The 23,462-nt window shown below is 39.9% G+C and overlaps 1 protein-coding gene across 5 annotated transcripts in view; it reads right to left on the bottom strand.

Moving 5' to 3' along the window:
• The window catches only part of LOC122809346 (catechol O-methyltransferase A-like), a 321,593-nt gene that overhangs the window by 76,298 nt on the left and 221,833 nt on the right, over positions 1-23,462 (bottom strand). The window lies entirely within an intron of this gene.

Genomic DNA, 23,462 nt, shown 5'->3' with positions numbered 1-23,462 from the left:
TATATTTTTCAATTAACAATTCTAAACCTACTCATCTTAAGAAATATATTCCATACACTAATTGCCCTCTCTGAAAAAAAAAATAAATAAATAATCCACCATATTTTTTCTTGAATTTTTTGAAATAAAAAAGTAATTTTCAAGTTCTGTGACACCTCTTTGCTGAAAGAATTAAAGCTCTTGGACTCTAGAGATTATCTTAATTTAAAAAAAATGTAAGATTAAAAGCAGTTATGACATCTCATCCTCTGCCTCAGTTTTATTACACATATTAAATGATTTTAGTAAGTCTGTATATAGTTTCTGGTATAAATCCTGTACCACTTTATAGCTGTCATATGGACTACATCAATTCCTTCAGAAAAAATATCTCCAGAACTGTATGCAGTAGCGCAGATGGCTTTTCACAGAATGAATGTGACGGCACTAGCTTCTGATTCTGGAGAAATCAGAGGATAGTGGACTATCTGCCATAACAGGTGCTTGGGTTCAAACTACAATACCGGCAGTGACCTACAGTATGAGGATACTGCACAACCGAGGTGCAGTCCTTTGAATGAGACTTCCAGCTGCTGCCTGAACCAGTGGTAGCTTAAATGGATGTTAAAAAGCATATGGCACTTAATGGAAGGAGAAAAAGAGGCTTTCATTCAAATAAACTGAAAATTCAGGCATAATATTCTATACTTTCTATGATTTTGTATAACGTAATGTCAAATGTGCTTAACAAAATAAAGCAATTTACAGTGAACAGTGTTTAAAAATTAGATGAGTTAAGTTTTAAATCATATTTCCAATCACATGTCCATAATGCTTTATGTCTTCATGCAATGTCTTATTCTCCCTAATTATTATTATATCTAAAATCGTCTAAGGCCAGCTTCGAGAGAAAAATTGCACAGGACACTAAGGACAATCACAAGGCTTTCTTTAGTTATGTTAGGAACCTGGGTGGGAATTCCCAGATATGCTCAGAATTAGTCCAAAATGACACAAAATACACCAAACCCACCGACATTGCCAACATCCTAGCTGACAGATTCAGAGCAAACCCCCCCCTCCCCACCAAAAGGGCAAATATCTATCGCAGCAGAGTGCTGCCCCCCTGACATCTCAGATGCTCAGGTAAGAGCCGCCCTCTCCAAAGCAAAAAACGCAGCATCAATGGGATCAGACGGTGTCCCGGGCTGCATCCTACATGAACTCCAAGAAGAGCTAAACCCAAACATAAAACTACTGTTCAATCTCAGCCTTACTACAGGATATGTACCCAAAGAGTGGCGTACAGCAACAGTGGTCCCTCTCCACAAAAGTGGTGCCTCAACGGATCCTGGAAACTATTGCCCCATAAGCCTGACAAGCTTGGTCTGCAAAGCTATGGAAAGGATCATCATGGACCTCATAAATAAAGATATTGGGAACCTACAGACACTGGATCCAACCCGGTTCGGCTTTGTTAAGGGCAGATCCTGCCTCTTAAACCTGGTCGATTTCTTTGAAACCGTCACCAAGGCCATTGACGAGGGGAAGGTGGTCCGCACAGCCTACCTGGACCTCGCAAAAGCCTTCGATACAATACCCCACTCGGACATTATAGATAAGCTCACCAGCTTAAATATAAACCCCTATGTCACTAGATGGGTTGCAAACTGGCTCAAGGACAGAACCCACATGGTTAGAATTACTGGAGCCATGTCAAACTCCAAACCAGTTACAAGTGGCGTCCCACAAGGCTCAGTCCTGGGACCTCTCTTGTTCAGTATATATTTCTTGGAAGTACAGGCCAACACGGAAGGACTGTGGCTGACCAGGTTCGCAGATGACTGCAAACTGGGCACCATAATCGACTCTCGAGCCGACACAAGCATCCTCCAAAATGGCCTCATAGAAACAAACAACTGGTGACAGAGCCATGGCCTCAAGCTAAACGCCAAAAAGTGTATAGTCATCCCCTTTGGCAAAAACAAAGTGCCCACAAATTACCACATAAGTGGTAATCCATTAAGTACAGAAGAAGTAGTTAGGGACCTGAGGACCCAAGTTGATAGCAATGTCTCATTTGACAACCATGTGGCCAAAGTGGTTAGAAAAACATTTTATATAGCCCACCTAATCATGAAGGGATTCACATCTAGATCAGGGGAGGTCATCATACCTCTTTATTCATCCCTCATCAGGCCCATAATTGAGTACAATGCTCCTTTTGGGATGTACCTTACCAGACACCTGCAGCAACTGGAAAGACCCCAAAAGTACCTCACCAAGAGGATCAAAGGGCTCAAACAGATGCCATATGCTGCCCGGTTAAAGAAACTCCAGCTCTACTCAGTGGCATACCGCCTGCTCAGAGGCAATCTGTGCCTGACGTATAAAGCAATGTCCAACCCGGAATTAATGGACATGCTACACCTCAGAAAATCCAAATCCCATCGAGCCACGCGCTCGAGAGACTTGAACCTCAGCACTGAAATAAATAGGGCATGCTGGAGGGACAGATTTATAACCCAGATGCTCCCTTCACTCTGGAATAAAATCCCAGTCCAGGTTAGGCAGAGTCCCTCATTGACTCTCTTCAAGAGGAATCTTGATGAGTGGATGGGAGATCATAGGTTTACCCCGGGTATCACTTCTGTGTCACTGTTAGACAGAGGCACAGTACACTAACCTCGAAAAAGGGCATAGCAAAATTAATTTAAAATGGGTGGCGAAAGCCAAACACACACTGACTAGGCTTATAAATGCCATAGGGCAGATAGCCTAGTATGAACCTATGAACCTATAATAGCAAGGTCTGCCTACCTATATCTTCCACTATATAACATCAGCTTGTATCTCCCCACCCATATCTTCCAAAATACTATTACAAATACCTTTGCCAATGTCTATTCTAAATCTCCCTTTTCTTTATTATCCAGACCATAAACAATATTCTTTAAAGTAACCTGAGTTAAGCAATAAATATTTAATATATTTTTCTAAAATCCACATTTTCATGTCTTTTCTTATAATAATAAAATGTGCTGCTATATTTTCTCATCCATCAACACCACCACCCCAAGCTTTGATACTAAATATAGTCTCTCATTTTGCCTTATTTTTCATTTTTTTTACCTGAGGTAAGGTTTCTTATAGACATGCTTCCAGCAAAATTCTCATAGATTGTTGTCTTTTTTATTTGTTTCCTACTTTCCAAAACATTTACTAGTGTTTAACAGACCATTCCATTTGTTTTCCTAATAAAATATATCACAAAACACCCAAGAATGCAAATTACGTATGAAACACCAAAAAATCCAAATGTGGAAGGAGCTATCACCACTCAATCGTTGATGTAAATAATATAAACAGAGTTACCCCAACAGCTTGTAACAGAACTGCAATTCAATACTCTGATCCAAACAGCAAATAAGAGACTGAGTCCTTCAGAAAGTCCGTATCAGCAAAAATGGCTAAGGAATGAAGTATCAAAACAGGTTTATTATGAGCGCTTTCGCGGTGACCAACACCGCTTCATCAGATATTTTAAAATAATAATTAAAACAGCTTTATACAACCAATCTCATCCATCCCCCAATCATAGTACATCTATAAATTCAAATACAACCAATGAAGCATTCCATAAAAATCATGTGACGTATAGACCGGAACCTATGCCTCTATGTGTATAATTTATTCCATTTAACTATTACGCCAATTAATGAATTAGCAATTGAAAAAACTTACAATTAAAAACTTGCAGTTGGAAAACTTACAGCAAAACTATTTAAAAACTGTTAAAAATACATCTATCAACATACCCAGGTAAAACATATATGCTGATCAAGTTAAAGAGAACGGATTAACCTGTGAACATCTAGATTCACATATTCTTTAAATAGTGCATAATACAAGACAAACCAATCAATGGAGGCAAATATTAAATCCTTGCAGTGCTGCATCAATGCCTATGTACAAAGAGTGCAAATACGCCCCCTCACAAAGAAAAATCAGAAGTAAATAGCACCCTATTCAACTCCTCATAGAAATATATGTACAATTGTTGACATCCAAAACTCCCTGAAATTGTTACGTACAATAACAACCATAACGAAAAGCCATAAATGCATCAAATATATAATGCATAGACTAAATACAAAATCTAACAGAGTACTGAGGTAAACATGTATATATATATATATATATATATATATATATATACATACAAGTGAAGACCTCTTAAAAACGCACCAACTTGTGTAGCAAAACAGATGAGATCGATAAATTAATCCATATGGCATTAGGCAGACTCCTACGCACAATAAGTGCAGGCAAGCCCCGTTGCAGAGCAGAAAATATTAACATTGCCAACTCTGCATAAGAAGTATACAAAATTAAACATCCAAGCTTCTCCAATGTGACGTGATTCAAAAGTAAATCCAACGGAAACCACTGCGCTGCGTCTACGATTGCACGCAACCACATCACCAAACACAGGGGAGGCACGTATTAAGTCTATGGCAAGCTAGAGGTAAAATATTAAAAAACATGCAATCTAGATAGATTGCTTAAGGCATGAACTACTAAACAAGTGCCTGTGTACAAAAGGTGCAAACTGCACAATCAGTAAGAATGAAAAGAAAAAGAAAAAAATTTTTTCTTGCCAACTCCACATAGAAAACCTAATGTCCAAGTCTCTCTAGCATTACTTGGTACATAACCACTACATTACGTCCTCAGGTCAAGACAGTCCACATGACGGGACGCCAAATGTGCTCACATGAATGTATAGACTGACCAAAAACAAGACTTGACACAAATGTGCAGACCATGCACATAAAAGTGTGAATAAAATAATATAAAATAAGAAAAAAGAGAAAAAATAAAAATGAAAAAATATAAAAAATATATGAGACAACAGAGCAATATACCAATAGGAGACATAATGTATGTCTCACAAAACATGACTTCAGAATATTGAAGATGAATTAACGTAAAGGTTTCCCTTTTAGATGGGGTTTGAGGGAAACCATCTCATTCAATCCCCTCCCTTTGTGTGCTCCCAACCTCAGAATCCAGCATAATTCTGCCTCTTCTGTTCTATTAACAATGTCACCCATCCTAGAGGATATGTTGTTGATGCAGAACCTGAAACCAAAACACATGAGAAGGGTCCGTGGCAAGAATGTGCTTGGCTATAGCACTGCTGTCATCTTTTCTATTCACACAATAATAATGGTCCCTGATTCGTTCACGCAAAGAGCGATTCGATTTGCCCACGTAATAACAAAAACATTTGACACAGTGTGCCACATACACGATGTTCCTACTGTTGCAGTCTGTGTCTACTCTAATATCCCAAAGTCTACCACTGTCCGGATGTTTAAAGAAATGTGAGGTGTCAATGTATTGACACTGTGGACATCTGTCACATTTCATAGTTCTCTCCAGTCCTGTTCTAACTGGATTTGAGCAAAGGTCAGTTCCAGATGTATGACAGAGGGACTAAAATATATGCAAACAATCCCTAAACCAAGTTCTCCTATTTTTTAGCATTTCCTCAAGATATCCATTTTGGAAAATGTACTGTTTATCAACTTTTAGTAAAGAGACAAACAGAATCTCATAACTGGAAGGTCACTGGGTTGCCTTGATCAACATCTAAAATACCAGCACTAGTTAGGTCCCATACTGAGTGATATGTAAGACTCCGAGAAGAAGGAGAAAGTGAAAAGTGATTTTAACATTCTCTCATTTTCTCCTTTTTCATTGAGTTTGTACAACCTGCAAAACATTGCAGCACTGATCATCACAAAAACCCTGAGCAGTACACACATTGGCAACAGTGAGACATGCGTGCTGCAAATAATAAAGAAGAAACATAAAACATCATTTTTTGCAGGGTGGCACACCTCACTGCATCCCCTCAACTATATATTTCAACTTCTTGATTACACAATAGCAGGGAAATGGCATATACCCCAGGCCCACTATTACAGTAATCCCACCTCAGCACCATCAACCAGCTGATATGTCAACAAAATGGAGGCAAAAGATAGCTGTTGACCACTTAGATAGCATTCATCTTGTAGAACCCATGTGTGTTGTCTTTTCGGCTTTTCCTGGTTAGGGGTCGCCACAGTGGAACACCTATCTGCTAATGATTGGCAGTCGATTTTTATGGTGCCGTGTTGCCAGCCCAACGGCCAACCTTCAGCGAAGGCACGCCCATTCACGCATGTCTTTCGGAGGCCACTCGACCGCGGGGAGGACTTGCAGACTCTACACAGAAGGCACTTCAGCCGAGAATCGAACAGGAGAACCTCTTGCTGTGAGGCAACAATGCTGCCGCTGTACCACATATGTATAATTACTGTTCATTTAATTGAAAGTTCATTTGATCTAAAAAAAAAAAAACAGTGGCCCACTTGATAGAAATCACAACATGAAAATGTCACGTACATTAAATATGTCTCTAAAAGCTTTTATGCAGAGGCAAGCCCCCCTGCACCCCTCATGTGAGAAGCTTCTCCCCTACACCCAATAATTTAAATATACTAACTTCAAAATCACACAATGTGGAGATAAGAGAATACTCCTGACACACTGAATCATTGCTGACACACATACTCAAATTGTGTAGACATGGAGGTACAACTTAACAGTGGGGAGGAGCAATGTAGCACTACTAATTAACAGTAATTTGCATTATAGTTCCATCACTCCAAAACCAAACCAACAGTCATTTTTTACAGGCTAACATATTTTTGATCAAATGAGATTCAGTCATTTGTAGTTTAAATCAAATGAATATGTGTTCAAATGGGCCACTATTTTTGTATTTAGATCAAATGAACTTGAGATCAAATGAAACATAACTGTATATATATATATATATATATATATATATATATATATATATATATATATATATATATGGGTCTACTTTGTTTAGTTGAATCTCATTTCACTGAATTTCATTTCACCACGACCACTTCACTGAAAACAGCAATTACTGAAAAGTCATTTCACTGACTCTCATTTCACTGAACTGAACTTAGTATATATGGCACTGTGTAGAGTACTGTAAGGCAAGTAAAAGTTATATGCCCTTTTCCCCACTGTAGTGCAATCCTGGAGTTAGTATATATACTTGAGGGGGGCCCCCACCTTATTTGTTTTATATTGTATGTTACCAAAAACTAGTTGCAATACCAATGACTAACTCTCTCCAGAAGACAATATGTACTCAAACTAAGTAGGAGGGGGGCTATGCCTCCCTGCACCCCTCATGTGAGAAGCTTCTCCCCTACACCCTCTAGCATTTATCACAAGACTTGATTCTGTATTTTGAAATATTTCTCCTCCCCAAATTTTTTCCCACCTTATAGCTCTCTAGTCATTACTTCACAACTAATTACAGCAAATTTCAGGCAGACAGAATTACATCACAGCTAGCCATATCAAATTCCAGGCCAACAGTAGGTAGAAGGCAAGAGGAAGAAGAAATCAGAAGCAGAAGTCAAAAATTTCAGTTCATAAAGAAACATTAGCAAAGAGAAAATAAAAATCATTTATGGAACTCCCACACTCTATGCATATCACACAGCTGTTCTGTAGTACATTCCTTTTTTGTAATATTTTTATAGAAATTTTATATATAGGAACAAACACACTAAAATGATAAAATAAATAACATATACAAGTGTCTGCATCAGTTCCTGTATTACTAAGACTAAACAGCCAAACAATATAAACTACTCAAAGAACATATATTTCGAAAGACATGCGTAAATGGACGTGCCTTCGTTGAAGGTTGGATGTCGAGCTGGCACCTCGGCGTTCGGGAAAATCTACTGCCAATCATTAGCAGACCGGAGTTCCGCTGTGGCGACCCCTAACCAGGAAAAGCCGAAAGACAAACAACAACACCAACAACAAGTAACTTCAATTTTATCCAGTAATTATAGTCTGTGGCTATTTTGTTTGTTTCCACCTTAATAATAGACATGTATTTTTAGCACACACCAGTGACGATACTTATAAATTCTGTAAATGAAGACATAACCTCATTTTTCAAATTGTTTATAGTAATTTTCCTGGTAATTGTTAATAAGCCCCAGAGACATATGAATTAAAACTTGGGTATACATCCAAACAATACCAAAAGTTTAGTTAATATAAATTTATCAGACAACAGTACTTGCAAGAAACATTGATTTTTACCCCCAAAAGGTTGTACAACTTTACAATTACAAACCATATTCTGCAAGTCTGTTTTGAGTAAAGATTTTTACCTCCGACAATGGATATCTTCTTTTGTATACATAATTTCAAGTACATGTGGAATGATAGATGATCTGTGTAGAAATTTCCAAAAAAAAAAAAAAAAAACTTCAACATAAAATGATGTATTTTTTATGAGGAATCCAGAATCATTTTATAGTTGTAATATATGTTTGTGCAAACAAGACTGATTATGTAGGATTCCGCATATGCCATTTTATGACTGCTAACATAATTCACCATCTGATTTTCTTTATACATTTCTCCTTTTCCCACACAGAAAATATTACATTTTCATAGCATCAATCCCTCTATCAAATGTATACTTGCACCTAAAAGGAATTTTCAGCTCTTTACTGTATGGTCTCATAGTGTCAATCCAGCCAATGTTTTTACTTGTTCTAAAATGGAAATTTCAACTCTTTACTGACACAAGACCTGAATATATTACTTTACATGCAGATGAGGTTAAATGCCAACTGATTCTTTCCACTCTATCACAACTTTCTTTCTATATATGACCTTTCTTCCTTACATTTTTACTTTACATTGACTTTATAATGTCTATTTTTTCATGAATAAATATGCATACAGGACTGGGCATATAAATTTATTTATTTATTATTTATTTATTTATTTTACATTTGTTTACCGGGGCAGTCCGACTGGACACAGGTCCTTTTTCAGCGGACGCCTGGGAAGAAAAGCTCCACACAGTGATACATTAATTACAAAATTAATAATAAAAAAAATGCAATTTAACAATGCCAGCATAAGCCACAAATGTAAAATATGAGTAACATAGATACATGAGAACAACGGATATACATGGAGTATACATTCATATATACATAGGAGTATTGGTTACATCTGTGATGGTACATATTGACATTAGAACAATAGTAACAGTGACAGCAGTGATGTAGTCATAAAGCTTATTGGACATAACAGTTATGGCTGTAAACTAAGTGAGATATATAGCTGTGTTTGGAAAGATGGTGGAGTAAGCAGGTTCAGAGATTAGGAGGAAATAGTAGGGGAAGAATAAAGGAGTAAGTAGTATAGATGGAATAGGTGGTGAAAGTGAACCATGCAGGGTGTCTAAGTGGCTGGGGGGATAGAGAAAGAGGGTCCCTAGTCTGGCTTGGAGCAAGACATAACCAGTGATTTTTTTAAGTGAGTTTTTAGTGCATCTTTGAAGTGAGTGCATGAATGTATAGAGGTTATTGAGAGGAGGAGGACCCTGTTCCATAATTTGGATATAGTGCAGGAGAAAAGAGCAACCCCAGATGGGTTCTTGGTTTTGGTTACTTGGAGTTGATTTTTGCTGCTGGAGCATAGCAGTCTGGTGATATGGTAGGGCTGGAGTAGATTTTGGAGGGATGGGATTTTAAGAGGATAGTTCACTAACTTGTGAGCAAGGGAGAGTTGATTTAGCTGAAGAAGTTGTGGGAGTTCAAGCCAGTTAAGTTCAGTGAGTGAGATACAGTGGTGACTGTGATAGGTAGTTCCTGCAGCAAACTTGGCGATTTTGTTGTAACAATACTTCTGCTTATTTAGGTCGCTTTGTCTTAGGATGGTAAATATAGGAGAGGTGTAGAGTAGGGTGGAGGTGAGGTAGGAACTGGCAACTGAGATTCTGGCAGATTTGGTGAGGAATTGCTTATTTCTCTACAAAGCCCCTAGTTTTTTGTAAACTTTTTTTATGATTAGGGAAATGTGAATGTCAAATCTGACACAGTTGTCAATCTCAACACCAAGTAGTTTGGTATGTTCTGTGGGGGAGATTATATTGTTGTCATTAGCTGTAATATTAACGTGGGAGTTGGTTAGGTTAGATTTTGAGGGTTGGAAGATGAGGAGTTTAGTCTTGTTTGGGTTGAGTATTAACTGGGCATTATATAGCCAAGTTTCTACAGAGGTAAAGGCATCCTGAGTGATTTTATGCAGTTCGGGTAGGGATTGGGCTGATCAGATGATGGTGAAATCATCTGCATACAGCATGACAGAGGCCTGTTTGGTGGCAGTGAATAAATTATTGTTGAAGAGAGAGAATAGTAGAGGTCCAAGGATGGATCCTTGGGGAACACCAAGAGTGACAGGGAGTTGTGGAGATATGTCATTATGCTAAACAACGGATTGTAGGTGGCCTGTTAGGTAGCTGTGAAACCAGCCAGTAGCTGATTGGGAAAAGGATAGATCAGTGAGAACAGAGATTAGTTGTTTGTGTGAGACCATGTCAAAAGCCTTGGATAGATCTAAGAAAGTAGCAGAGGAGTATAAGCCACTGTTTTTATGTTGAAGAATAGTGTTAGTGAAAGAGAGTAAGGTGGTGGTAGTGCTATGGTACAGTCTGAAGCCATGTTGTGTGCTGGAGAGGAGGTTATTAGTTAGGAGGTAATCTAGGACTTGAGAATGAATGCATCTCTCGAGTATCTTAGAAAGTGGGGAGAGGATGGCTATGGGTCGGAAATTGGAGAGTTCAATGGAGGAGCCACCTTTGTGGAGGGGAATGATGTGGGATATTTTCTGCAGAGTTGGGACATAGCATTCTGATAGGGATTGGTTAATCATGATAGAGACTGGATATGCTAGGGGATCAGCAGCTATTTTTAGGCATTCAGAGGGGAGATTGTCAGCAGCTAGTTTAGTTTAGAAACAAGTGTAAGTAACACTGAAAAGGGATGTTCAAAGTCCTAACTACTGTTGTATCACATTGGTTAGGCAGCAGGAACAGGAATAATGGCAAAATTCTTTTTCCTGCTTAGCGGGCATTACTGATGTAAGTTAATGTAAAATAAAATGAAGATGGCTGCTACTATAACGTTCCTCCTGCTAGAACAGAAAAGAAGTCATCATTCTGCAAAATTACGTACAGCAAGACACCAGTACTACTTATTGGACTGCGACTTTCAGGTGTGTTAGGGTTAATAGTCAGTTTGCTTACTTTTGCCTTGATACTTTCTACAGCTCAGCATATATTTCAGTGGTGATGATGCATTTAGGCGGTTATTCTTCTGCTGTGGCTTGCTTGCATCACTGTAAAATGGTATCAGTGAAAAGGGAATTTCCACACACTCCCCATTTTTACCTCTCATGTCCATCATAAAATGATTTTCCCTAAATCCCTGAGCTTTGTAGGCAGTCCTTTACATCAACAAGCATTGCAGTCAGGGAGTAATGCCATGCATTACTGTTTCATACATTTTTAAGTCTGTAGGTAGTGATCTCACAGTACAGTCACTTCGCATACCTGTCAATTTGTTAGCACAAGAAATCGGGCCAAAGGCCCTCAAAATAGGGACAGATTTTAAACACTGCTGTTATAAAATTTGTTAGAAACTGCAGAACTGCCAACAACTATTCATACTTACGTATTATCAAATTGTTTGAAATCTGGTAGCGATAATATGTAAAATACTGTTTTTTTATGTCGGATATAGGAACTGGAGTAAATGAAAAGGTAGTGGGCAGATTATTAGGTGTTGATGTGGGGAGGGAGAGGAGGGGGTTGTGTTGTTTAGCTAGAGAGAGGATGGTTTCTGTGAAGTGTTTATTGAATGAGGTAGCGATTATTTTTAGAGGAGGGGAGTGTGTTAGGTAGAGGGGTGTCAGCTTTACCTGGGTGGAGAATGGAGTTTATGGAGGACCAGAATTGCTTGGGGTTGTGTTGGGAGGAGTTAAGGGTGGACTGATAGTATTGGGTTTTGTCCTGTTTTATTAGTTTTTTTACTCTATTGCGAAATTCTAGGAATTTTTGTCTAGCTGTGGGGGTTTTAGTTATGCGCCAGTGGTCCCAGGCTCTGTCTCTGATTTTCATAACTGACCTAGTGGATTTCTGTAGCAATGGGGAGAACTGGGCTTTGACTCTGGTATTTCTTATGGGGGCATGAGTATTTAAGATGTTTAGGAGGGTGGTATTGAAGAACTGAACTGCGTCATCTAAATTGAGATACCATAGTGGGGACCAGTTGCAGTTTTTAAGGGATGAGATAAATGTGAGTGGGTTAAAGTTTACCTTGTGTTACGTATTTGCTGATAGATGATGAGTTTGGCACAGTATAGGTGGTGTTTCAGTAGGAATGTAGGGGTATTGTCACTGAGGCTGCCATGCAGGCAGCCAGTTAAATATGACTGATGGTTTTCATTGACTAGTATCCAATCAAGAGTGAAATGTTTGCTAGAGTTTCTATTTATTCAGGTGGGAGACTAGATAGGTTGGGAGAAACCGTGAAGGTTTAGGTGGTGGGTTGGATGGTTGTTGCTGAAGGATAGCCAATCGATATTAAAATTGCCTAGAATTAGGGTTTCTTGGGGAAGGTTATGGTTAGCCCAACTGAGAAAGTTCTCTAGTCGGGGGATGTTATGACCAGGTGGGAAGTAGCATCCTATGATGTTTATTGTTTTGTCTGGGTTTATTTTGAGGTTGGAATATAGGATTTCTTCATTACTAATTTGTGGGATTGATATATTAAGGATCTGAATGTTTAGGTGGTATTTATACATAAGAGCTACACCAACCCTTTCTTGTATAGCCTATCCATACGAAGTATATCATAACCTGCTGGAAGTATTTCCTCACTACTAATGTGAGGTTTGAGCCAGGCTTCGGTCAAGATGAGAATATCAGGGAGTGTAAGGCTATGTTGGTGTGGAGATCATGGGGTTTATTGGTTGTACTTCTGATATTTAGACTTAGGAGAAGGAGATTGCTAGGCTTTCTGTTGGCTGGTAGCTGTGAGATGGTGCAGTTATTATACTGGTTATTGGGTATGGAGCTGGAGATGCTAGGACCAGGGTTGGGGTGTATGTTGCCACTGAGGGCAAGTTTAGGGAAGACAGTGGACATAAGTTTTATAAAACTTATGAATAGTCTGTTGTATTTTAGGGAGAGCTTTTGTTTGAATGTAGGTGCTAGATAACGTGAAGGGTGCATTTGGATGGTGATTGAGTTGGTGTGACAGGAATAGTAAGGGGGGAGTGATGGTTAGTGGTGAGTGTAGTAGTGCAGTGAAATTGGTTGACTGGGTGTATTATGGAGTCTTGGTAAGATGTAAGGTGTGCAAGGAGAATGCAAGTAAAGAGTATGAGCATGATTAGTAGGAGCATAGTTGACTTACACAGTGAAAATAAAGGTAGTTGGTGGGTGGGGGTATTGATGTGATTGGCCAGGAGGTAGATGTGAGGGATTAATGGTTAGAATAAATGTGGGTGTAGGGGGGGGCAGGTGGAAATTGAGGGCAGGGTAGGGGAGTGAAGTGAGCCGAGCATTAGCGAGGGTGAACGGAGTGGGGTTGGACCTGGAGAGAAAGCTACAGAAGTTATCAGAGAAGATGCTTGCCCTGATTTTACAGTAAGTGAGAAAGACTACAACTATTCATTGGGGAACAGCTGTGAATATATTGACCTACTGTCCAGAATGGTGAAATACGGAGTTGAACTGAAAAAAGCTGTTCAAGGTGGAAAGAGAGAGAGAAAATAATTATGCAATAATCTACGTCTGGGTGTGGGTAATGCTAGATTTACTATATATATATATATATATATATACTTACACAATACATCAGAGCTGTGTAGAGGAAGCAATGGAGAAAGGAAGATCTCCATTGCTTTTTAAAAACTGTCTCGCTATGTTAAACGAGTTTAACATAGCGAAATATCTTTAAAAAAAACAACGGAGAAAGGAAGATCTCCATTCCCTTTCTTAAAGCTATCTTGTTATGTTAAACAAGTTTAACATAGCGAGATATCTTTAAAAAAAAGCAACGGAGAAAGGAAGATCTCCGTTGCTTTTTTTTTTTAAGATATCTCGCTATGTTAAACATATAACATAGCGAGATTACAGCAACGGAGATCTTCCATTCTCCGTTGCTACCTAACACAAACAAAAAAAAATCAAGAGTTATACTAATGGAAAAAGTCTGGGCGACCGGACCTTTTTCCATTAGTATATGTCAGATTTACAACAGGCACACTGGTTGGGCTGGCCAATCAGCGTGCACGTTTTGGAATAATAATCGGCAGTCATTGTATAATATACAATGTGATATCTGTTTATATGGCACTAGAGTGGAAGCAATAAGGGGATAGTTTGGGTAAAATTGCTATGTAGTATGGGGGGGGGGTTGCCGACCCAGTGGTGAGTGCACGCCACTAACAGAAAGCTTTAACAGTTGGAGCAATGGCCAGTTAAGAAAGTGAGACCTTAAATAATATAACATACACTTTGTTTCACTGTACTTTGGCCACAGAATGCTATTGGTCAATAGGTCTTCTTTTCCATGGACTACTTTAAGGTCATTACTCTTTACTTTCTTCTTCCCTTAGTTCAGTAACAACAAGCTAGTCTATTATTCTTGCATTTCATTTCTTCCTTACCTTTTTGCATACATCTCCCTTCCTTCCTGACCTTCTAAACTCTTACTCTACAAAGAAAAGCCTCACTGCTTCTGACCTGTGCTATGACTCTTGCCTTTGACTGGAAATCAGTTGTGAAACTTCACCACTTTTATTTCTTACCTTTTCCATAAATAAGCTCTCTTCTGCAAACAGGGAATCAAGAGAAATCTCTATTTTAATACATATAGCTGACCTTGCTGCCTATGACTGGTTTCTACAGAATGACTGTCTTAACCAGGTTTCATCAGTTTCCCTAAATAACCTCAAGCCTTGTCCTCAGTATCCTGGATTACTTTATACAGATACAAGAAAACTGCTGCTGCGTAAGTCAGAACTTGATGCAACTGTGTTTTTAAGTAACCACATACCTACCAGTCTTGTAACTTGTAAATTACTTCACTTTACCATCTTACATATTTAAAGTAAAGTAAAATCCACTGCTCAGCAAGCAAACACTGTAGTTCCGTGAGGTAGATATAATGTAAGTCACAAAGGAAGCGGAGTACAGCAGAAGTTAGAACAAAACTCCAAATTTAATTCCAGGAATGTGCACTTATACGGATTGAGCGCTTTCACCATTACAACTTCTTCAGATCCTTGTATAAAAGTCACAGTAGACCTCCCCTTATATAAGCAGCTCAATTAATCAATTAAAACAATTTAAACAATTAAAAGCAATGCTGGAGAATTTAAAGAACTCTCCCATATATAAACATGTTAATGTAAAGTAAGACAAAAATATATAAAACTTGCATAGTGACCTAAAAACATATAAATAAACATTCTGATAAGTTAATATTGATAAAATACATAATCAAAAACATATACAAATAAATGATAGTTCATTTTATGTGCCTGCGTTGTCTCAGCTTAGGTTTTATAGAAGCTCTATCATTCAACCCATGCCCCCTATCAGCTTTCAAACGAATGATCCAGTCAGTCTCCTTAGATTCAGTAAGATTCATAGTATTACCACCCCTCTTATTCACAACAATTATCTCTAGGACCCGGAACAAGAAAGTATGATCATTGTCATTGGTGGTTATATGTTTTGCTAAGGCATTGTGTAAAGTGCCCTTTCTCATGTGGTAAATATGCTCTCTCATTCTATCCCTTAACGGCCGGTTAGTTTTACCAACATAGAAACTCGGGCATGCCTGACAAGTAGCTAAATACACACATTAGGTGTCATACAATCTGCATCTGCCTTGATGGAGAAAATGGTGTGTAAATCCGGGTGTATAAACACCTCACTGCTATCAATAAATAGGTTCATAGGTTCATAGGTTCATACTAGGCTATCTGCCCTAGGGCATTTATAAGCCTAGCCAGAGTGTGTTTGGCTTTCGCCACCCATTTTAAATTAATTTTGCTATGCGTTTTTTGAGGTTAGTATACTGTGCCTCTGTCTAACAGTGACACAGAAGTGATAGCCGGGGTAAACCTACGATCTCCCATCCACTCATCAAGATTCCTCTTGAAGAGAGTCAATGTGGGACTCTGCCTAACCTGGACTGGGATTTTATTCCAGAGTGAAGGGAGCCTCTGGGTTATGAATCTGTCCCTCCAGCATGTCCTATTTATTTCAGTGCTGAGGTTCAAGTCTCTCGAGCGCGTAGCTTGATGGGATTTGGATTTTCTGAGGTGCAGCATGTCCATTAATTCTGGGTTGGACATGGCTTTATACGTCAGGCACAGATCGCCTCTGAGCAGGCGGTATGCCACTGAGTAGAGCTGGAGTTTCTTTAACCGGGCAGCATATGGCATCTGTTTGAGCCCTTTTATCCTCTTGGTGAGGTACTTTTGGGGTCTTTCCAGTTGCTGCAAGATTCTGGTAAGGTACATCCCAAAAGGGGCATTGTACTCGATTATGGGCCTGATGAGGGATGAGTAAAGAGGTACGATGACCTCCCCTGATCTAGATGTGAATCCCTTCATGATTAGGTGGGCTATATAAAATGTTTTTCTAACCACTTTGGCCACGTGGTTGTCAAATGAGAGATTGCTATCAACTTGGGTCCCCAGGTCCCTAATGACTTCTTCTGTACTTAATGGATGACCACCTATGTGATAATTTGTGGGCACTTTGTTTTTGCCAAAGGGGATGACTATACACTTTTTGGCGTTTAGCTTGAGGCCATGGCTCTGGCACCAGTTGTCTGTTTCTATGAGGCCCTTTTGGAGGATGCTTGTGTCGGCTGGAGAGTTGATTATGGCACCCAGTTTGCAGTCATCTGCGAACTTGGTCAGCCACAGTCCTTCTGTGTTGGTCTGTACCGCCGAGAAATATATACCGAACAAGAGAGGTCCCAGGACTGAGCCTTGTGGGATGCCACTTGTAACTGGTTTGGAGTCTGACATGGCTCCAGCAATTCTAACCATGTGGGTTCTGTCCTTGAGCCAGTTTGCAACCCATCTAGTGACATAGGGGTTTATATTTAAGCTGGTGAGCTTATCTATAATGCCCGAGTGGGGTATTGTATCGAAGGCTTTTGCGAGATCCAGGTAGGCTGTGTGGACCACCTTCCCTCGTCAATGGCCTTGGTGACTGTTTCAAAGAAATCAACCAGGTTTAAGAGGCAGGATCTGCCCTTAACAAAGCCAAACTGGGTAGGATCCAGTGTCTGTAGGTCCCCAATATCTTTATTTATGAGGTCCATGATGATCCTTTCCATAGCTTTGCAGACCAAGCTAGTCAGGCTTATGGGCGATAGTTTCCAGGATCTGTTGAGGCACCACCTTTGTGGAGAGGGACCACTGTTGCTGTACACCACTCTTTGGGTACATATCCTGTAGTAAGGCTAAGATTGAACAGTAGTTTTATGTTTGGGTTTAGCTCTTCTTGGAGTTCATGTAGGGCGCAGCCCGGGACACCATCTGGTCCCATTGATGCTGTGTTTTTTGCTTTGGAGAGGGCGGCTCTTACCTGAGCATCTGAGATGTCAGGGGGGCAGCACTCTGTTGGGATAGATATTTGCCCTTTTGGTGGGGAGAGGGGGGAGAAGTTTGCACTGAACCTGTCAGCTAGGATGTTGGCAATGTCTGTGGGCTCAGTGTATTTTTTGTCATTTTGGACTAATTCTGAGCATATCTGGGAATTCCCACCCAGGTTCCTAATATAGCTAAAGAAAGCCTTGTGATTATCCTTAGTGTCCTGTGCAATTTTTCTCTCGAAGCTGGCCATAGAAGATTTTATGAGTGCCCGTAGTTTTTTGCTAATACTGATCAGAGATGCCTTCCCTTTTTGGGATTTTGCTCTATCATGTAGTAGCTTCCTCCTTCTATTGTATAGTTTGTTTATGGCTGGAGTCCACCAGACAGGACGTCTGCCTTTGGAGGATTGGGTCTTGGTTTTATTTGGGATTGCATGATCCATGCATTCCTGAAGGTGTTCATAGAATGCGTTTATAAAGGATTCTGTGGTCTGGGCCGTATTTTCCACAGGCCCGGGGGCTTTGAAGGATTTCGCCTCGGTTTTGAGGCATGTGAAATTTGCTTTAGAGAAGTTTTTCACTGTGGTTTTCTGGGCAGGGGGTGGGGTCGGGATGTGAATATCCAGTGAGATTAGTTTATGGTCTGATCTTACCAGTGAGGGATACACTTCTGGTCTGGAGCATAGTGTCCCCATGTTGGTGATGATCAGGTCCAGTATGTTTTCCCCTCTTGTGGGAGTGGTAACAAGTTGTTTCATAGCATTTGAGTTTATAAATTCTAGGAACCTTTGAGCTAGGGTGTTGGAGCTAGAGTAATGCTCCCAGTCTATGTTTGGGTAGTTGAAGTCGCCCAATATAATGGTGTTTGGAGAGATCTTCATATTTTCCAGTATTCTCAGGAAGGCCAAGTGGGGTTCCTGTGTTTGGGAGGGTGGTCTGTAGCAGGCTATAAACTGGAAGGCAGTTTTACCCACAGTTAGTTGCACATGGATAGTCTCTGATGCTTCGTGCTGTGCCACCAACCTGGAGGTGCGGGTATCTTTGACGAATATTGATACTCCCCCTCCTTTTGTGGTTCGGTCCAAGTTTTGGGGCCGAAAAGTATGGTATGAGGTATAACCTGGTAGTGCTGGGGTGCTCTCGGGGGACTTGAACCAGGTTTCTGTTACTCCACAGATATCGATGTTCTCCATGCTAAGGAGAGTTTCGAGTGCGTGCATCTTGAGGTTTAGACTTCTGGCGTTGAGTAGCATTACTCTTAGTTTCTTATCCCTTGTGATACCTATGGAGGTGGGTTTGTCTTTTGAGCCTTGCCTAAAAAAGGCACTATGGGGGTAGCAAGAGCCTTTGCCAATATCCGAAAGCCCAGAGGTGACAGGTGCAAGCCGTCCCTAGCGAAGCATCGTGGCTTGTTGAGCATGTCATCCCAGGCTGACAGGCATTGGATCCCCTTTGAATGACACCAACACTTAAGCCAATTGTTGAAATTGATCATCTTGTCTTCATATTGTGGCATCATTCTTGGTGAGGGTAAGATGCTACTCAAGGTCAGGGTCATACCGGCCTGGGCTACATGCGCAGAGAGCTCCTCTATGTCTCTTTTCATGTAGTCCAGGGAGGTACATCTCAGGTCATTCACACCAGCATGGACAATGACTGAGTCATATTTGTACTTGCCTTGGAGTGACCTGAGTGCTTGTGTTATGTGGCGGATCCTAGCGCCCGACAGGCAGCTCACAGTGACCCTCTCCTTGTTCAGCCTGGTGAGCGGGACGTCAGTGTGCCTGACGATAGAGTCACCTATTACAAGTGTATCAGGTGTGTTGTTTAGCCTTAAGGGCTGTGACTGTTCGGCACACTGGCTTTGTGAGTTATGTGTTGCACGTGTTTTGTTTTGGGGTAGCAGTTGCTTGGGTGTCTGCTTTGGAGGTCTCTGCTGCTTAGGCAGATTTTTATTTAGAGCCTCCGAGTATGTTTTTGTGTGTTTATGTGTTTGGTTTGTTGTCGTGGTAGGTCTATGTGAGACTGGAATTGTAGTGAGTGTGGTTTCCTTCTCCTCCTGACTGGTTACGCCAGTACTGAGTTGAGAGAGCTTAGCCTCCAGTTTGGCTATATGGTTGCATCTCTCACATGTGTTGGAATTTGTTGGGAGGAGGAGAGGGTTGTCTGTGTACATGAGGCAGTTGTAACATTGCCTCAAGATTCCCAGATTCACCTGCTGGACCAGAGAGGAGATTGACAACTGACCTTTGGACATGCTAGAATAGTATTGGGAATTCCTTTATAATTAAAAAAAAGGGCCAATGGGGAACAAGGTACTCAAGGGGAGTTTGTGAGGGTGTAGTGCTTTTAATTTTTTTTAGACCTGACTTATATAATTGCTTTAGTGAGCAAGTGCCAGGTAACTTAAATGCAATGTGTTACAGGTAACCTAAATGCAAAAACGACAAACAGTAACTTTCTTACAAGTGAAACAAGGAAATAAGTACAGTAAGCAATGCAGATATCACTAGGGATCCACAGAAGTGCTAAAAGGCCGTGTTTTAGGTGGAATTAGCATTTCAGGGAAATAAACAAACAAGCATACAAATAAAGCTAGATTCAGCAGGCCTGGATCTAGTCTATGCTACAGCAAACAAGGTGTACCAATTTCAGTGAGAAACAGTTAGAATATGCAGGCACTATAAGCCTTTAACCAGATATTCCTTGCTCAGAAGGGCAGAGTCCAGCCTCTCCTCCCACAAGAGTGCAGACCACAATCCTTCCTAACGTAAAATAACTGGCCTGAAGCCCAAGTGCTTAAACCAGAACTAATACACTTTTAGAATAACAGACACTGAGCTCTCAATCAGCAGTTCCTAACTTAGAAGGATGTAAGCTGCCTGTCCTGCCACCACAGTGCAGGCCACAAACCTTCCTAATGTAAAACAACTGGTCTGAAGCCCAAGTGCTTAATCCAAAAGACTTAGAAATGATAGCTACACTTTAATCAAGTTACTACCAGCAGTAATAAATACAACTGAATACTTTAAAAATGCCTGGATTAGTGCTCAAGTTATACAAACAAAGCTAGATTCAGCAGGTCTGGATCTAGTCTATGCTACAGCAAACGAGGTGTACCAATTTCAGTAAGAAGCAGTTCAAATATGCAGGCACTATAAGCTTTAACCAGAAATTCCCAGCTCAGAAGGACAGAGTCCAGCCTCTCCTCCCACAAGAGTGCAGAACACGAACCCTCTTAATGTAAAATAACTGGCCTCAAGCCCAAGTGCTTAAACCAGAATTACTACACTTTTAGAATAACAGACACTGAGCCCTCAATCAGCAGTTCCCAACTTAGAAGGATGTAAGCTACCTGTTCTGCCACTACAGTGCAGACCACAAACCTTCCTAATGTAAAACTGGTTTGAAGCCCAGGTGCTTAAACTAAAAGGCTTACAATGAGTTACACCAAGCAGTAATAAATACAATTGAGTACTTTTAAGATGACGCAAGAGCAAAATAAAGTAAGAAAAAACACAAATACAGTATTTTTTTTTTTTTTTTTTTTTTGGAAAGAGAGAAAGGAAAGAGAGAAAGGAGTAGCAGAAACTAAGCTGATTGGCCTTCTCAAATGCTCTCCCTGTACTGGGTAGAATGAGGTAATGACACTAGACTGGGAGGAGGGTCCCAGATCAAATTTGCACTAGGGGCGGGCAACTGCAAAGCCACCAACTATAAAAACACTACACCAACAGAGAGGGTGGGAAACAAACTGCAGAAGTGTTACTCCCAGCTGAAAAGCAGCAGTGAGCCTTTAAATGAAAGTTTTAAACAGCTAAAGGAGCCACTAGAAAAAAAGAGTTTAACTGCAACAAGTTATCATAAACAAACAACCCAACAGAAGCTTAATAAGAGTGGACAATTTCCAGTTAATACCTCACACACAGTGAAACTAGCTAGAAAAAATACACAGTACACAAAGTGCTATAAACAACAAAGAAATAAAGAACAAAATAAACAAAAAACAGGATATTTAATGTTATATATTGTAGCTCCGAGTTTGCTGAGTGTCCTTCCTTCGATAAGCTCACTGTAAAATGGCTGAACACTCACAACTGAGCTTCTTAGGTAACAGAAAGTTGAAACCTGAGACAGCTTTTAAGAAAGAAATCTCAAAAGAACCAATGAGGTGCTTAGTCTAAGCTGTAGTCCAGGAGACCTCAGTCAGCCAATGACCTCAAACAATTCTCTCTCACTGAAATGCCTGATGGCTTTGGCTAAAACAAGATGTCCCTGAATTATGTACTCAGACACACAGCCTCCACAAACACTAGGCCCAAATACAAGCCTGAATATGGAAATGCTACAAATATCCACACTACTTAGAACAAACTGCAGAAGTGTTACTCCCAGCTGAAAAGCAGCAGTGAGCCTTTAAATGAAAGTTTTAAACAGCTAAAGGAGCCACTAGAAAAAAGAGTTTAACTGCAACAAGTTATCACAAACAAACAACCCAACAGATGCTTAATAAGAGTGGACAATTTCCAGTTAATACCTCACACACAGTGAAACTAGCTAGAAAAAATACACAGTACACAAAGTGCTATAAACAACAAAGAAATAAAGAACAAAATAAACAAAAAACAGGATACTTAATGTTATATATTGTAGCTCCGAACAGAAGTTGCAGTGACCACAGGGTTTAGTGTGACCAGTGTTCTTCATAATCCTATCATGTCTGGGGTGACAAAGCAATCGCTTTAGGTTGCTCTTATTCCTAAATAGGAAACTTGGTGTCTCCCCCACAATGCGTTTCAAGTCATCATCAACCAGGAGAATATCCCAATGTTTACTAATAATTTCCTTTAACTGATATTGATCAGAAGTATAGAGAGTAGAAAATTTAATAGATCTATTTAACATATGATATCCAACGGTTTGAGCTTGGACCCTGGGTCCAAAGTATGGTGCACCTGAAGTGGTGCGTGGCATGTATGCTTCCTCCATGTATGGTATAATCTCATTATCCTTGTATCCCCGGGTCAGTAATCTATTTCTCAGATTGTCTAATTCTGAGATAAATCCCTATTCAGTGAGGTTCAATCTCGAGGCTCTAATGGCCTGTCCTTTCATTATATTCTTAAAAACAAATTGTGGGTGCATACTAGACCTTAATAACAAGGAATTGTAGTAACATGCCTTGCGATAGACCCCCATATTTATCATATCATCTGTTAATCTCTCAACATATAGGTCTAAAAAATCAATTCTATGTGTGGAATAGTTCATGGTAAAAGTAAGGAATGTAGTTAAATCATTCATAATGGATAGCATTGATTCCAGCTGTTCTGATGTTCCATTCCAAAGAACAAAAAGGTCATCAACAAACCTTCTGTAGAACACCACATGTTCACAGAAAAGTGCATTTTTAAATAAAACATGTTCCTCCCAACATGCAAGGAACATGTTGGCGTAGCTATTTGCACATGGAGTGCCCATAGCTACGCCATCACGCTGTTTGTAGATCTGGTCTTGGAACATGAATAAGTTGTTCTCCAAGACCAGTTCCAGAAAATGAACTATGAGGTCTATCAATACTGCAGTGTAAGTACTGTGTGCTTTCAGATAATTTAACACATAATCAAGTCCTATATCATTAGGTATTACAGTAAATAGGGATTGAATATCAAAAGTCACAAAAGTACAACTAGAGATTCTATCATGGTGTCCAATACATTCATACAGATCAATCAAAAATTGCTTGGAATCCTTCAAGACTGTAACATTGTCATTCAATACACATCTCAGATGTTTCTCCACAAAAAATGAGAGGTGTTCAGTTACCCAACCACGGCCAGAAACTATGGGTCTCATGGGTGGGGTCTT

The sequence above is a fragment of the Protopterus annectens genome, chromosome 8.part0 (assembly GCF_019279795.1).
Source record: "Protopterus annectens isolate FY-2018-M chromosome 8.part0, PAN1.0, whole genome shotgun sequence".
Taxonomy (NCBI): domain Eukaryota; kingdom Metazoa; phylum Chordata; order Ceratodontiformes; family Protopteridae; genus Protopterus; species Protopterus annectens.
The sequence above is the reverse complement of the archived record's forward strand: the minus strand, read 5'-3'. Positions and strand labels throughout refer to the sequence as shown.